Source organism: Canis lupus, chromosome 9, assembly GCF_011100685.1.
Source record: "Canis lupus familiaris isolate Mischka breed German Shepherd chromosome 9, alternate assembly UU_Cfam_GSD_1.0, whole genome shotgun sequence".
Classification (NCBI taxonomy): Eukaryota; Metazoa; Chordata; class Mammalia; order Carnivora; family Canidae; genus Canis; species Canis lupus.
In genome coordinates this window covers 59423559-59438112 of record NC_049230.1, presented here as the reverse complement: position 1 = coordinate 59438112, position 14554 = coordinate 59423559, and the positions used below count along the sequence as shown (strand labels likewise).

The 14554-nt window shown below is 51.5% G+C and overlaps 1 protein-coding gene and 1 pseudogene across 15 annotated transcripts in view; one reads left to right on the top strand and one right to left on the bottom strand.

Moving 5' to 3' along the window:
* The window catches only part of DENND1A (DENN domain containing 1A), a 509324-nt gene that overhangs the window by 74165 nt on the left and 420605 nt on the right, over positions 1 to 14554 (bottom strand). The gene's annotated exons all lie outside the window — the stretch shown is intronic.
* On the top strand, positions 9991 to 10991 carry LOC119876672 (annotated as a pseudogene).

Genomic DNA, 14554 nt, shown 5'->3' with positions numbered 1-14554 from the left:
CAGGTTAAGAGAAGCCCGCAGTTCCACCTGGATGTCTCCACACCAACACTACTTGTGCCCAGCCCAGCACCTCCAGGCCTCTGCAGGCCCCCTGGAGGGCAGGTTGTGGTCTACTTTCAGCATCGGCATGCAGTAGGTGTCAGCTGGGCCACAGCAGGAAGAGGCAGGTGGGGGAGTGCAACACAGAGCTGGGTTCCAGTCCCATCTCTGACCCTGTGTGCAGATGCCAGCACCTGAGAGATCCTCTCTCTCCCACCTGCAGGGGGTTACGCTGGGAAGGATGTGACAGTGTGGTCAGTAGTGCTCAATCCCCCATGCACTAGAATCACCAGGAGTGCTTTTCAAATCCCCAATGCCAGGGCCACAGTTTCTAAAACTCCCTAGGACTCCGATGTACCCAAGGCTGATAATAACTGGTGTAGGTACAAGAGACTAGCACAGCACCTAGTCCGATCAACATTCATTTTTTACATTTAAGAATGAAGTTGGAAAATCTAGCCCCATTCATTACCAGCAGGCCCAACCCAGTTGCACTTTGTTTAAATACCTCCAAATTCCTAATAAAATACCAAGTTACTGGCTATAGCGCAGCACAGCCAGGAGCCCTGTTCTGAAGTCCGAAGGGGGCTTCAATAGCCCCTGCTGAGTAGCTAGTACTGCCCCACAGGCCACATGCGGATCTCATGCTGAGCCCCCTGCCTGGGGCCACGGCCCCACTTCCAGAGCTGGGTCCCAGATGCTGCTCCGCACAGGGTCAAGCTGTGGTGGCTGCCAAGGAAGCAGGGTGAGTTTCCAGCCAACACAGGAAAGGCTTAGCATGGTGTCTGGCATAGAGAATGCAAAATCCTTACTGGAGGCAGAGGAGGGAGGGAGGGAGGGGGACAGCTGGGTTAGATTACAATAATTTCAGGTTAGCCACAGCAGGCATTAGTCTAGGGAGAAGGGAGCCAATGTCAGCTGAGTGCTTGCTGTGGTCCAACCTGACCCTTCCCCTCACATGAATCCTCACCAGAGCGTAGATACATTCATTAACGGCTCCCATTTTACAGATGGGGAAAGGATGCCCAGGCAGGTGAAGTGTTTCTGCCTGGGGGGTCTCAATAGGTCTCAATGACACCCAGGTCCACACACACACGCTCTCCCCTCACCAAAGTGGACCCAGGAAGGCAGGTGCCGCATGGCTTATGGTCAGATGGCTCAGGCTCGGCTGGGCTGAGATGTGTTTTGGGGTGACAGGGCCGAGACAGCCTTCTGAACCATTTGCGCTGTAGCCCAGGCACACCAGGGGCAGCCTCCCAGCCTGGGCCCCTGTCACCGTAATAAGCCCTAAACAAAGAATCAATGTGTCATTGGGAAGCCAGCTCACTGTTCGGATGATTTAAGTCAGGGGGAATGTGGGTGCCCAACAAGAGCTACTCTGATGATTTGCAGGGGCTGCTGGGAGGACAGTATCTGCCCATTCTGGCCAGCCGCTCCAGTATTGACAGAAGCCCCCACACACACTCGCTAGATTACAGTAAAGACATTCAAATCACAGGCGCGTCGGCCCACGCCTGGCTCCTCTGTGCCAGCAGCCCCTTCCTTCTGCATTAACCGAGACAAACAGAGAAAAGTCAGGAAATTCTGATTAGTGCAGGCACAGCAGATGAGCGGGGAGGCCTGTGGAAGCTGAGGAGACACAATGAAGTGGGGCTTCATGCATACTAGCTTAAGATTTGCTTTCCCTAAGAAATGCAGATGGGAATCGGCTCTACTAGGAAAGCAGGTGCAGTGATTAAAACCAGCTCCCGCTTACTGAGCAGCTTACTGAGCACGCCCCGTCTAGGTGGTTTTACACGCGCTACCTCACTTACTCTTCCTGGCTACCCTGTGAGGTAGGTGGTGGGATGATTTCCATTTTACAGATAAGGATGCCGAGGCTCAGAAAGGCAAAGCCCGGCCCTGGGCTCATGTGACACGCGATGGTATGTGACTCTCAGCTGCCTGGGGCCGCTCCAGTGGTACACAGAGATGGATCAGAAGGCCGTGATGAGGAGAGAGTTTGGAGAAACGAGTGTGTTCTGGTTCCACTACACGTTTACAGAAGCCATCTCATTACTTGGAGCCTCCGTCTGCTTCCCAATATCCTGGAAATCATATCTTCCGCGTGCTCCAACTGCCCAGTGCCGTTCTGTGGGCAGGTCCAAGCGCCAGGGCATGGCTGGAAGTGAGAGAAAGCTGGGGACCATCCCATGCTGCAGGAGGGCGACAGCTCCCCTCCCCAGTATGTGGAAACTGGACTGGCCATGCTGAGATCTCAGTGTCAGACTCCTACTGGCTCAGCCTGCTTGGCCACACCAGTTTGCCTGCCACTGAGAGCCAGATTCTGGGTTTAATGCCATGATGGCTGCATCCCCAAGTCCCAAGAAAGGAGGGCCTAAACCGCTTCGAGAAGATTTCAGTTTCCTGAGAGTGAGGAGAAGACAGTTTCGGGGCGTGTGCTGCAAAAACGGTGGCTCAGAGGGCCCGGTGGGTCCCTGGGACAGAAGTCCATGAGCCTGAAAGTAACCAGCAGGAAAGCCACCATTAGCTGTAGTCCCAGGAATACAGGACTCATGGGTCAAAAGGCTAGAAGACATGGACATAAATCTGAAGCAAAAAAAAGGGGGGGCGGAGGGGATGCCTGGGTGGCTCAGCGGTTTGGCGCCTGCCTTTGGCCCAGGGCGTGATCCTGGAGTCCCGGGATCGAGTCCCACGTCGGGTTTCCTGCATGGAGCCTGCTTCTCTCTCTGCCTCTCTCTCTCTCTCTGTGTCTCTCATGAATAAATAAATAAAATCTTAAAAAAAAAAATCTGAAGCAGCACAAATCAGCCTGTAGGAAGGAAAAATCCCAACCCTCTGACTGAATTCAGCACTGCCCACCAGTGCTTGGTGACCCGGCCCTCAGCCTGGTCCTCTGCCGCACCGTCCACACACTGAGTTACTGGCTCCTTTGCTGGATTACTCTCTTGTGATCCCCCCTCTCCTGAATGTCCCTTGTTCAGGGCCCATCTCCGGTGCCTGGGGGAAAGGGGGGGTGGGCTGTGGCCACGAGGCCTCGGCAGCAAGCTTTGTCAGGAACTGATGACAGCGTTGCAAAGGGGAAAGAGCACAGGAAGACTCAAAACACCCAGTTCCAGCCTTGTTTCCTTCTTGTATAAGCCTCGGTTTCTTCATCCGTAAAATGGGAAGGTGCTGCACTGGAAGATCTTCAGAGCACTTTCTAATACTAACATGTGTTGTTTCTAGACATAGAAAGGGCCTTTCTCTACGAGGTCACCCACAGCCCCTCACAGAGAAATGAGTCACAGAGCACCGCTCTCGGTGCAGAGCTGGGAACAGAGAATGCAACTCGAGTGGGAATGACAGCTCTGCTACTCACAGCATCTGCAGTGTGGTGGATGGCCTGAACCCTGGAGACCCATTTCTTCATTCATAAAATGGGGGAGATGCTTCCTCACAGGGCTGTGTGGGATTGGCAGGTGATTCATAAAATGCTTAGCTCAAGGCTTGACCTCTAGAGGGGCTAAACACTTACTAGTCCTCTGCCCCAAATAAGGACAGTTCTCCGCCCAAGGCATGCTCTCGGTGATTTATTTCCAGCAAGCCTGTTTCAGAGCATGTGACATGCACTGCCTTCCCCGGACACGTGTGGGGTCACTTAACTCAGAGCAAGGAGGAAAGGGGCCACCACCAAAGCTGCTTCTGCCGTGGACGGGGCACAGCAGGCACTCGCTAACTGTGGTGGAGGGACAGATCTGCATAACAACCCTATTAGGAGAGGCTCTTTTTTTTTTTTTTTAAGATTTTTAAAAATTTATTCATGAGAGAGAGAGAGAGAGAGAGAGAGAGACAGAGAGGCACAGACACAGGCAGAGGGAGAGGGAGAAGCAGGCTCCATGCAGGGAGCCCGACGTGGGACTCGATCCCAGGTCTCCAGGATCTCGCCCTGGGCCGAAGGTGGCGCTAAACTGCTGAGCCACCCGGGCTGCCCCAGGAAAGGCTCTTTTATCCTCGTCTTACAGAGAGAGGGAACGTGACTTGCCCAAGGCCACAGAGCTGGGAAGAACCAGAGCTGTACTTGACGTCAATTCTGTCTGACCCAAAGCCCAGGCACGCTCTTCCCACAACACCCAAGGCACTCTAAGCATGTTCAGTTGCCCAAACACATGGTTTTTTTCCCTCTGGATTTCTTGGGATTTCAAGATATAGATGATTTCCCACACAGAAGTGTTCTTTTCCACATACTGCAGTCCCAGTCAAAGGACTCCAGAGTGTCCAGGTGGGGGTTATGTACTGCCTGGGGACTCAGGCCCAGTGCAGCCCAGAGCTCCGTGAATGGGGAAACAAATGAGCTTCTGAGTCTCAGTTTTCTCATCTGTAAATTGGGGACCTCTTCATACTGAGAGGTCTGAAATGGTACGATATTTGTCAAGGTGCCAATACTGAGCAGCACACAGAGGGGCTCGATGGAGGCTAAAGTCCTAACAGCTCTTTCCGATGCCCTTTGAGAACTAGGTGTTACATTTTGTGTGGGACCTTCTATACCTTTCACTCAACAAAAACCTGTGACTGGGGTGCTGGGGGAGCACTGCCAGGTGACTCTGTTGGGGTAGGTGGGGTCCAAGGAGGCCACAGTGGAGAAGAGGTGCTAAAAAAAACCGAGGAGCAGGGCTCACTAGATGGAAGAGCAGGGGATGGCATGAGCATCGAGGGGCATGTCACAGGCGGGGTGAGTGAGCTGCTGATGCTCTCCTTCGTTACTTAGGGGCACCTTCCCCAAGAGCCAGAGCTCTGAGGAGTGGTGGATGCTGGGCCCTGCCTGGTGCACACGCTGCTCAGCCTATGCTGGAGCTCGTTCTGGAGCAACCTAACCGGCCCCAAACGGAGCCTCCCGTGCCCAAGGAGCAGACTTCATCCACAGGGACAATTACTGAAGGGGCTTCGTTTACTCAGAGCCTCAGCCCTGAATCCACCGCTACAGGCCAGGCTGCTCCAACGGCCACCATGTCACTCCCCCTTCCCAGCTTCCACCGCCTGCAGATCTGAGCAGAGAGCAGAGTCGGAGAGAAGCCCTCCAAGGCGTGACCCGGTGTGTCTTGCCAACCACAACTCCCGGCCTCTCCAAACACCCTGCGTTCGCACAACACAAAGCTGATTACAGTTCTCCAGCCTGGTCCGCAGGCCTTTGCCCATTGCCATACCTTCTGCCAGGAGGACCTCCCACCCCCGCTTCCTCAGGCTGCGGAAGTCCCCTCACCTTTCAAGAGTTGCTTGGAGACAGCCACCCTGGAAGGCTCCCCCTCGCCTCCTTCCTGCCTTGGGTTGGGTTAGGTGTCCCTGCTCTGGTTGGAGCCCCCTGTGCTCACCTCCACCATGGCACCTGCTGCCATTTTTGTGCTGCCCGGCCTCCCTGGGGTCCCCTCGAAGGTGGCGGACTCCTCGAGGCTGTGGACGCTTTTTATTTGTCTCTGCGTCTCCAGTTTCTAGTGCAGGACCTAGGCCTGCGCAGACACCCTGTGCTTGCTGAATGAATTATTCACTGCAGACGAGGCAATGGGAACATTTCTGAGAAAAAGGCCAACGTGGTGGAGAGTAGGATGGACAGACCAAGGATGTGAAGAGGAGGGTTAGCGGGAGGAAGGAAAGGAGAAGAGGGAACATGGTATGTGTGCAGGGAGGGGCCAAGGCGGGAGGCGGGAGGCCGGGAACGCTGTCTAATTAGACCACATGTGCAGAGCAGCATCTGGCTCAAAGCACAGCAGTTTACGCTGCTCCTGGAGTTGTCGTGGAGACGACCACATGACCAGCCTGGAGCCGAGACTCAGGGGCAGCAATCCAGATGCACTCTTAACATATTCTGACAGAGAGCAGATGGGCAGCTATTTGCAGGGCCAAAAAATGCCAACTCCGCTCCCCTCCAGACCTGCGTGCCCTCACTGATCATTTTCATCTTGTAAAGTCATTCTTATCTGCCCTGGAACCACCAGTTTCTCCCACAGAGGAATCAGTGTCAGAGCTGCTATTTTTGTAGTTGTCCGACCATCACAACTTCCGGCCTGCTCCTATGGGTGAGGAAATGTCACCACCTTTAATGAAGGGGTCCTCAACGGCTGGACTCCACTGTCGCAGGCTCCCCGCAACGCCCCCCCCCCATCGCCTTCTCAATGAAAAGTACCTAAATTCCTCACTCTCTGGGCCCTATCGAACAGATAGAGGCCTGCGAGCAATGCTGCGTATGTGGGGGGAAAATACAGGCTCTGAGGCTGAGCACCTGGCGGCCAGGTACTCACCTTGAGCATGTACTTGGTCCCTCTGAGCTCAGTTTACTTGTCTGTAAGATGGGCTTTGTAATACCCACTTTCACAAGATTTTTATAAGGATTAAATTAATTATGAAAGATCCCTGAAAATGATAAAACCACATACACTTTTAAAGTGGCATAAAAGTTCTTTAGAAACCTCAAAAATTGGGATGTCCGGGTGGCTCAGTGGTTGAGCATCTGCCTTCAGCATAGGGTGTGATCCCGGGGTCCCAGGATGGAGTCCCACGTCAGGCTCCCTGCATGGAGCCTGCTTCTCCCTCTGCCTGGGTCTCTGCCTCTCTCTGTGTCTCTCATGAATAAATAAAAAAATCTTAAAAAACAAAAAAGAAACCTTAAAAATTTAAGTAAAAAGACTTAACAGGACAGTAGGAAGATAACAGAATCTTAGGCTGTGTATGAAACTATACTTTTTTACCCCCATGTATGGCAAGTAAGTCTCTTTAAAGCCTTTGGTAAGATGGGAAACCATCTAGTGTTGGAGAATCAAACTGGGTTTGAACTCTGGCTCTGACACTTACTTAATTAGCAACGTGATCTTTAGCATGTGACTTAAAACTCTCTAGAGCCTCAGTTTCTTCATCTATAAAATGGGAATAATCATTCTCCTCTCCTGTGAATAATTCCACGTGTGAGAATTAACTGAGACGATATATGCAAACTGTTTAGCGCATAGTGGGTGCTCAAGAAACATCATTCCACTTCCCTCCTCCCTAGTGGTTTAACAGATTTGGGGGATGCCTGGGTGGCTCAGCAGCTGTACATCTGCCTTCGGCTTAGGTTGTGATCTGGGGGTCCTGGGATCGAGTCCCACATCGGGCTCCCTGCATGGAGCCTGCTTCTCCCTCTGCCTGTGTCTCTGCCCCTCTCTGTGTCTCTGATGAATTAAATAAGTAAAATCTTAAAACAACAACAAAAACAGATTTGGGTAAGACAGGTTGAGAAATTATAGAACAGCATGAGTTCAGTCAGAGCATCTTGGGATCCCACCTACTGGCTGCGTGGCCTTGGGGAAGCACCCATCTTTTCTGAGCATCCATGTACTCTTTCGGAAGAGGAGGGGAGTAAGACCTACTGTGTCATGTTGTGTGGTTTAAAGAGAACAATGAACATAAAGCTGTTAGCATCTTGTAAATGGGTGTTACTATAGTCCTCCTCACTTTTACTGGAGATATCCTCATCCCTTTTGGGAAAAATCTGGACTTTTATGTGGGTCCAGCTAGGGGACAGATGCCATACTGTCTCAAGAGAAATGAATTTCACTTTTGATGTTGGGGCAGTACAGTAAGGTGAGGACCCCAGGTGGAGGTGTGGGAGGCTCCCGGCGCACATCAGGACAGCTGTCTGCCCAGGCTCCCTGGCCTGCTGCCTGAGTGGCATGAAGCAGGCTTGTCCAGGTGCAGCGAGACTTATTTATAAAGCATGCAGGGCTTCCCGCTGCCACACGCTTGCCTGCCATCACAGGTGTGGGGAAGGCCCAGCTAAAAATACTGCTAACGTGGGTTTAATGTCGCCCAGCAGAGACTAATGATTGTTTTAAGTAAATATTAATTATAAGAGTCACCCAGATAGAGTGCTGGAGTAGCATAAATATTCCCACATCTACATACATAGGTGAAGAGACCATTTGGGGAGACAGCTCTTTATACATCTCCTCCAGGGAGTTATTTTTTGGCTGTGGACTCTAAATATTTGGGAGGTTCCTGGTTAAACTGTCTGGGCAGTCTTGGTATGCATGATACAGGGACTTCCTTATGTGAGAGATGATCTTCTCCAGACCAAACAACTGATTCAGTTCTGCTGGACCCTTTACATGAGGACTTGTCACAATAGTATGGAGAGCCCAAATTTGATTCAAGGCCCAGCATACTGGCTGGCTGATCTTGGGCAAGTGTCTGTCCAATGGCCCAGATGTGAGGGTCAGCAGTCTGAGATAGTGTTCTGGGTCTCGCGCTTACTAGCCCTGTCCCCTTGGGTGTGCTTCCTCCCTTCCCTGCTTGTGGCTCAGCGTCTGCACCTATACGGGAAGCTAACTTTGATCAGTGGTTCCTACATCTGGTATCCCAAGAAGACTCACCAAGGGAGGTTTTTTCATACAGATTCCTGGACAATTGCTCAGACCTTTGCAAAGCTCCTTGGATGATTCTAATGCATTTGGGAACCTGGGGGCAGGGTGGGGTGGAGAATGGGGTGGTTACAAGAGTAACAAACCCATGTGCTTTCCCTGTGCCAGATACCGAAGTGTTTTACATATACCCACTAGTTTAAGCCTCATAACAACCCCAGGAAATAGAAGCTGCTGCTGTCCCATGTTACAAATGGGAAACTGAGGCACAGCAGTGTAAGGCAACTTCCCCGGGCTCACACAGGCAGGATTTGAGCCAGGTGGTCTGGCTCCAGTCTGATAGACTATGGTGCCAAAGAAGACAGAGGCTCTGCTTCTCTTTTTCATCACCACATCCCCATGCCGAGGCAGAAGCTTCTGGAGTAGGTGATGTGCATATTCATTAAACAGTTAAGCACTTTTACTAGGCTGTATCACACACTACCTCAAGGAAGCTGGGATCACATCTCTCCATTTTCAGATGGACTTGAGGGTTGGCAGTACACTGAGCCACCTCAGGTCATTTCCCAGTGAGGGTGAGACTGGGGTTTGAGGCCAAGCCTGCCTCACCCCTTCATCTCCTACCACAGCCTCCTGGTACCACATGATAGCGAATTCCTGGCTTTGTGACATGGATGTAAGGGTTAAATGGACATGAGATGCCTTTATAAACAAAATTCCTCAACGGATCCTTCTGATCGACTGCCTTGGTTTTTCCCAAGGTGGTTATCTTCAAAGACGAGTGGGCTCAGTGAACATTTGTTGACTGAATATAAATATACCAACTGTAGCTATGACCCCGCATGGTTCTTGGAAAAAGAGCAGGTTCTCAGAGGAGTCTTTTATACCCTGGCTCTATCACTGGGACATGTGGACAATGAGTCCTAGGTGAGGCCAAGGCCACTGGTCAGGGCCCCAGATTCTGACTTTCCAGGCCCTGGATTCATGACCTTTCAGTTCCTGTCCTCTATGCCCCAAATTCCTTCTGTGATAGACAATGTCGAGAGAGAGGAGGGTGGGACTGTCTCTGACCCAGCAGGACTTGGGACAGACCAAACCCAACCTCACTCAGCAGAAATCCATTGTGAAAATCCCAACCTCCATTTTACAATGGCTTTAAGTCTTCCAAAGGCTTTGGGAGGCTGTCAAGGGGATGCGCATCCAGGGGATAGGCTGAAGTCTGTGTCTGGGGGCACCATGGTGGCTGTGATTTCCAGTCATTTCTCTGCCTAAAATAGGGACAGTCTAGTTCCCAGGAAGTGGCAGGAACCTCCCAACACCAAGGCGAGCAGGTGACTTATCTTTGGGAATATCAAATCACCCTATCTTCCTTTTCTTGATGACGACAATGATGATAGCAGCAACCATTTACTGAGTGCCTGTTATTCACAAAAACTATTATAGCTAGAGATACACATGTTGGATTATTTAGGAGAAACTGTTGATATCTGAACTTACTTTAAAATGCATTAAAAGCTCTCTGCTCCTCCCTGTTCGACAGACAGCGCATCTTCTGGTGCAGTGCCAGCCGCGTCCCTGAGACACGATGGTGAAGGTCGGAGTGAACAGATTTGGCCGCATTGGGCGCCTGGTCACTAGGGCTGCTTTTAACTCTGGCAAAGTGGATATTGTCGCCATCAATGACCCCTTCATTGAGCTCAACTACATGGTATACGTGTTCCAGTACGATTCTACCCACGGCAAATTCCATGGCACAGTCAAGGCTGAGAACGGGGAACTTGTCATCAAGGGGAATCCATCTCCATCTTCCAGGAGCGAAATCCCACCAACATCAAATGGGGTGATGCTGGTGCTGAGTATGTTGTGGAGTCCACTGGGGCCTTCACCACCATGGAGAAGGCTGGGGCTCACTTGAAGGGCAGGGCCGAGAGGGTTATCATCTCTGCTCCTTCTGCTGATGCCCCCATGTTTGTGATGGGCGTGAACCACAAGAAGTAGGACAACTCCCTCAAGATCGTCAGCAATGCCTCCTGCACCACCAACTGCTTGGCTCTTCTAGCCAAAGTCATCCATGACCACTTCGGCATCGTGGAGGGCCTCATGACCACCGTCCATGACATCACTGCCACCCAGAAGACCGTGGACGGCCCCTCTGGGAAGCTGTGGCGTGACAGCCGAGGGGCTGCCCAGAACATCATCCCTGCTTCCACTGATACCACCAAGGCTGTGGGCAAGGTCATCCTTGAGCTGAACGGGAAGCTCACTGGCATGGCCTTCCGTGTCCCCACCCCCAACGTGTCAGTTGTGGATCTGACCTGCCGTCTGCAGAAAGCTGCCAAATGTGACAACATCAAGAAGGTAGTGAAGCAGGCATCGGAGGGCCCCCTCAAGGGCATCCTGGGCTGCACTGAGGACCAGGTTGTCTCCTGTGACTTCAACAGTGACACCCACTCTTCCACCTTCGACGCCGGGGCTGGCATTGCCCTCAATGACCACTTCGTCAAGCTCATTTCCTGGTATGACAATGAATTCGGCTACAGCAGCTGGGTGGTGGACCTCATGGTCCACATGGCCTCCAAGGAGTAAGAGCCTCCTGGACCACCAGCCCCAGCAAGAACAAGAGGAGGAGAGAAAGAGAGAGGCCCTCAGCTGCTGGGGAGTCCCTGCCCCAAGTTAATGCCCCAACACACTGAGAATCTCCTGACCTCCAATTTACATCCCAGACCCCGAGGAAGGGGAGGGGCTTGGGGAGCCCTACCTTGTCATGTACCATCAATAAAGTATACTGTACCCAGCCAAAAAAAAAAAAAAAAAAAGCATTAAAAAACAAGATGCCATGACCAATGGATAATTACGTGACAAAGTAAGCATAGTAAAATGTTAATAGTACAATCCAGGTGGTAGGTATGAGAGTGTTCACTCTCACAAGGGGACATGAAATACCAGACTTCAGAGGGGCAAAAAATGTGGCAGGATGTGCTGTTCTGTAATCAACTAGTCTTGAGGGGACTCCAAACATGACATTGTGTTATCTAATTTATTGCTGATCTAGTGACAGGGAAGTATTAAAAGTGAGTTATAAATGAAAAACAGGCTATTCATCGTGCATCTACTGTGAGCCAGGCACTGTTTAAGCACCAGGATAGTAATGGCTAAACCAGTCAGAGACTCTCCCCTAAAAGAGGACCCTTGCGGCTCAGTGTCTGTACCTGTATGAGAAGCTAATGTGGGTTGAATGTCGCCCAGCGGAGACTAAGGATTGTTTTAAGTAAATATTAATTATAAGAGTCAGTGTCACCTCTCTCTCTTTCTCTCTCTCTCATGTGTGCACACATAAATATATATGTGCCAAGCACATGAAGACATCTACCCTCTTTCTTTTAAAATTTCATTTACTTATTCATGAGAGACAGAGAGAGAGGCAGAGACACAGGCAGAGGGAGAAGCAGGCCCCATACAGGGAGCCCGACGTGGGACTCGATCCCTGGACTCCAGGATCACGCCCTGAGCCAAAGGCAGGCGCTCAACCGCCGAACCACCCAGGCATCTCGACACCTACCCTCTTTTTACAGATATCAAAGCAAAGCTCTGAAAGGTCATGCGGCTTGCCCACGATCATATGAGTACAGGTGGTAGGTGGGGGTTCACATCCAGGCAGGTCTCAGCCCACGATCTGGATTCTTTACTCCTTTGCCTGCCACCTTTCAAAAGGTTGCTACCATCATCAAATCTCATTTGCTCCTGATGAGAGGAGCTACTTGAAAAAGTGGCACCCCAAGGTCATTTCCAAATTTCATTCTAGTCCTTCTTTTCCACCTTGCCCCTCATCAGACTGAGTCCCAGCAACCAACAGTTTTAATTCTTTTTACTTGGGAAACCTTTCAGCTTTTAGGGTGGCTTCCCCCGATCATTACCTCATTTAATCCTCACATGACCCTGAGAGATGACTCTGGAATTCCTGTAGTTAGCAGCCCGTTTGACTGGTGGCAGACTGTCTGCTCAGGCCTCCAGGGCTCGTGGAGGCTGGCAGGAAGAAAACAGAAGCTGCCCAGAGAACATCTGGAGGAGAACTGGATCGACAGGACTTTCACTGCTCACTGGGTCTGTCTGTCCCACCAGGACCCCAAAGGCCTCTTGCCAATACCCTCTCTACAGGGACCAAACGATCCTCCCTCTTGCTCTGGTGGTACACCAGGAGCCCCCCCACTTCTTGCTTCCTTTAGAAAGTAACTGCAGGGTGATTTGTGGTCTGGCCAGGGGGACTGTCAAAAGACATTCCAAGAACCTCTGGAAAGAGATTCATTTAACAGTAATGAGTGGCGAAAGCACGTGTCAGCTGAATTCCTTTTCCCAGCAGTTCACTCCCTGTGTCAGGACAGACTAACGCCGCACCACAGGCTACGACAACAACAAAAACCGGCCGGTCACTTTGGTATTAGGAACAAAGTTGTTTTAAGAGAAACGCAAGAGAAGAGATTTTCTGCAGCAGGACTACCTTCTTTCCCCTCCCTCTGACCCTGTCAGGTTGCCCTGGTCAGTTAGGGGTTTCCTCAGCTCCCTCGGGGCTCTGCTTCTAGGCTTTCTCCACCCGATGTCACTGTAGCATCACCCCCAAGGGATCTTTCCAAAGGGTCAGTCTGACCATCTGATCGCATCACTCATGTTTAAAGCACCGCACTACCCCTTGCTGCCTTTGCGGGGGTTCCGAGGCTCTCGGTTGGCCTGTGAGCCCCCCGAAGCCCCCCATCTCCCGTTTCCAGTCATGCTCTCTAATACTTTCCCCACAAGCCAGACGTCTGAGTCACTGTACAGTGCCCACAGCTTCCCATACAGAGCACTGGTTCAGACCTCCCTGCTGCTCCCTTTGCCTGGAATGTCCCTTCCTCTGTCACCAGGCTATGCCCCACTCATCTTACCAGATAAAGCCCAGGCGTCATGGCCTCTGGGAAGCCATCCTTGTCACCACAGGCTCCCCTCTACGGAACTCCCTCTGGGCTCCCATGAAACCCAAACCTACCTCCACCACATTACATCAGACTGACCTCCCCCTTGAGGATGTGAGCTCCTCACAGACGAGGATGGATGGTCTCGTCAGTCCGCAGTACCGTACTGAGCACAGGCCCCACACGCGGCAGCCGTGCTGAGTGACTGGAGGAACCATAAGCACCTACAGTACTGCAGGGGAGTGAGTCTCACGAAACTAAGTGGGTTTCTGAGAAGTAAAAGAAAACCAAGATAGTTCGAAACAGACCTGCACTATCCCAGAATTCCTGAAACAGACGGTGTCACAGCAAGGCAGTAATTATAGACGTGTGCACACACACGCACACATTGTTCAAAAAAATTCATAGAATGCACTTAACACGGACTTTTTTCTTATTGGAAACCTGTTTACAATCTTGTCCACTGTCAGTCTTAAATGTCACTTTTCAGAGAGATGCCTGCTGCCAGGAGAAATTTATTTTCAAATTGAATCACAGCATGTTCATGCAGAGAAGCGCCTCTTTTGAATCTCCAAATTGGAGGGAATTCAGAGAAGAGAAAGCGAGGTGATTAGGATCTGCAGAGGCTGATTCAGGAGGAAAAATTAGAGGGTAAAATATGCATGGGTGAGCCAAACAGCAGCTAGGAGTTGGCGGAGCTGGTGAGGGCAGGAAGGCAGCCCCTAGAAAACCATAGGAGCAGTGAGGATGTGCGGAGTCGGCGGCAACGGGGAGGATGCGGTGGGGGGATGCGATGGGGGGGAAGCCCAAGCAACAGGAGGCGAGTGCCCACCTGCGCCAGGTGCTGCGCAAGATGGTTTCACTCATTCAGCCTTTGCCCGCGAGATGCCGTTATCCCCACTAAAAAGGTCACGACAATGAAGTTCTGACGAAGAAACCCGAAAGAGGAAACGGTAGGTCAGGTTCGACCAGCCACGCTGCCACCAGTGAGTGACTAAGACAGTGTGGGAGGCCTCACTGTTCCTGCTATTTGCCATATGTCGGGTGATCAAGGAAGGCCTCTTGGAGGAGGAGCACTTGCACTGAATCTGATTACGCTTCTTTGTCCCCGATAAGAGCATCGTTAGCTTTTAGGAGAGTGGGTCTCACCTCAGCAAAGCCTTGGGAGTGGACCCCCGCCCTCGGCTCCAGAGGTTTTGAACACAC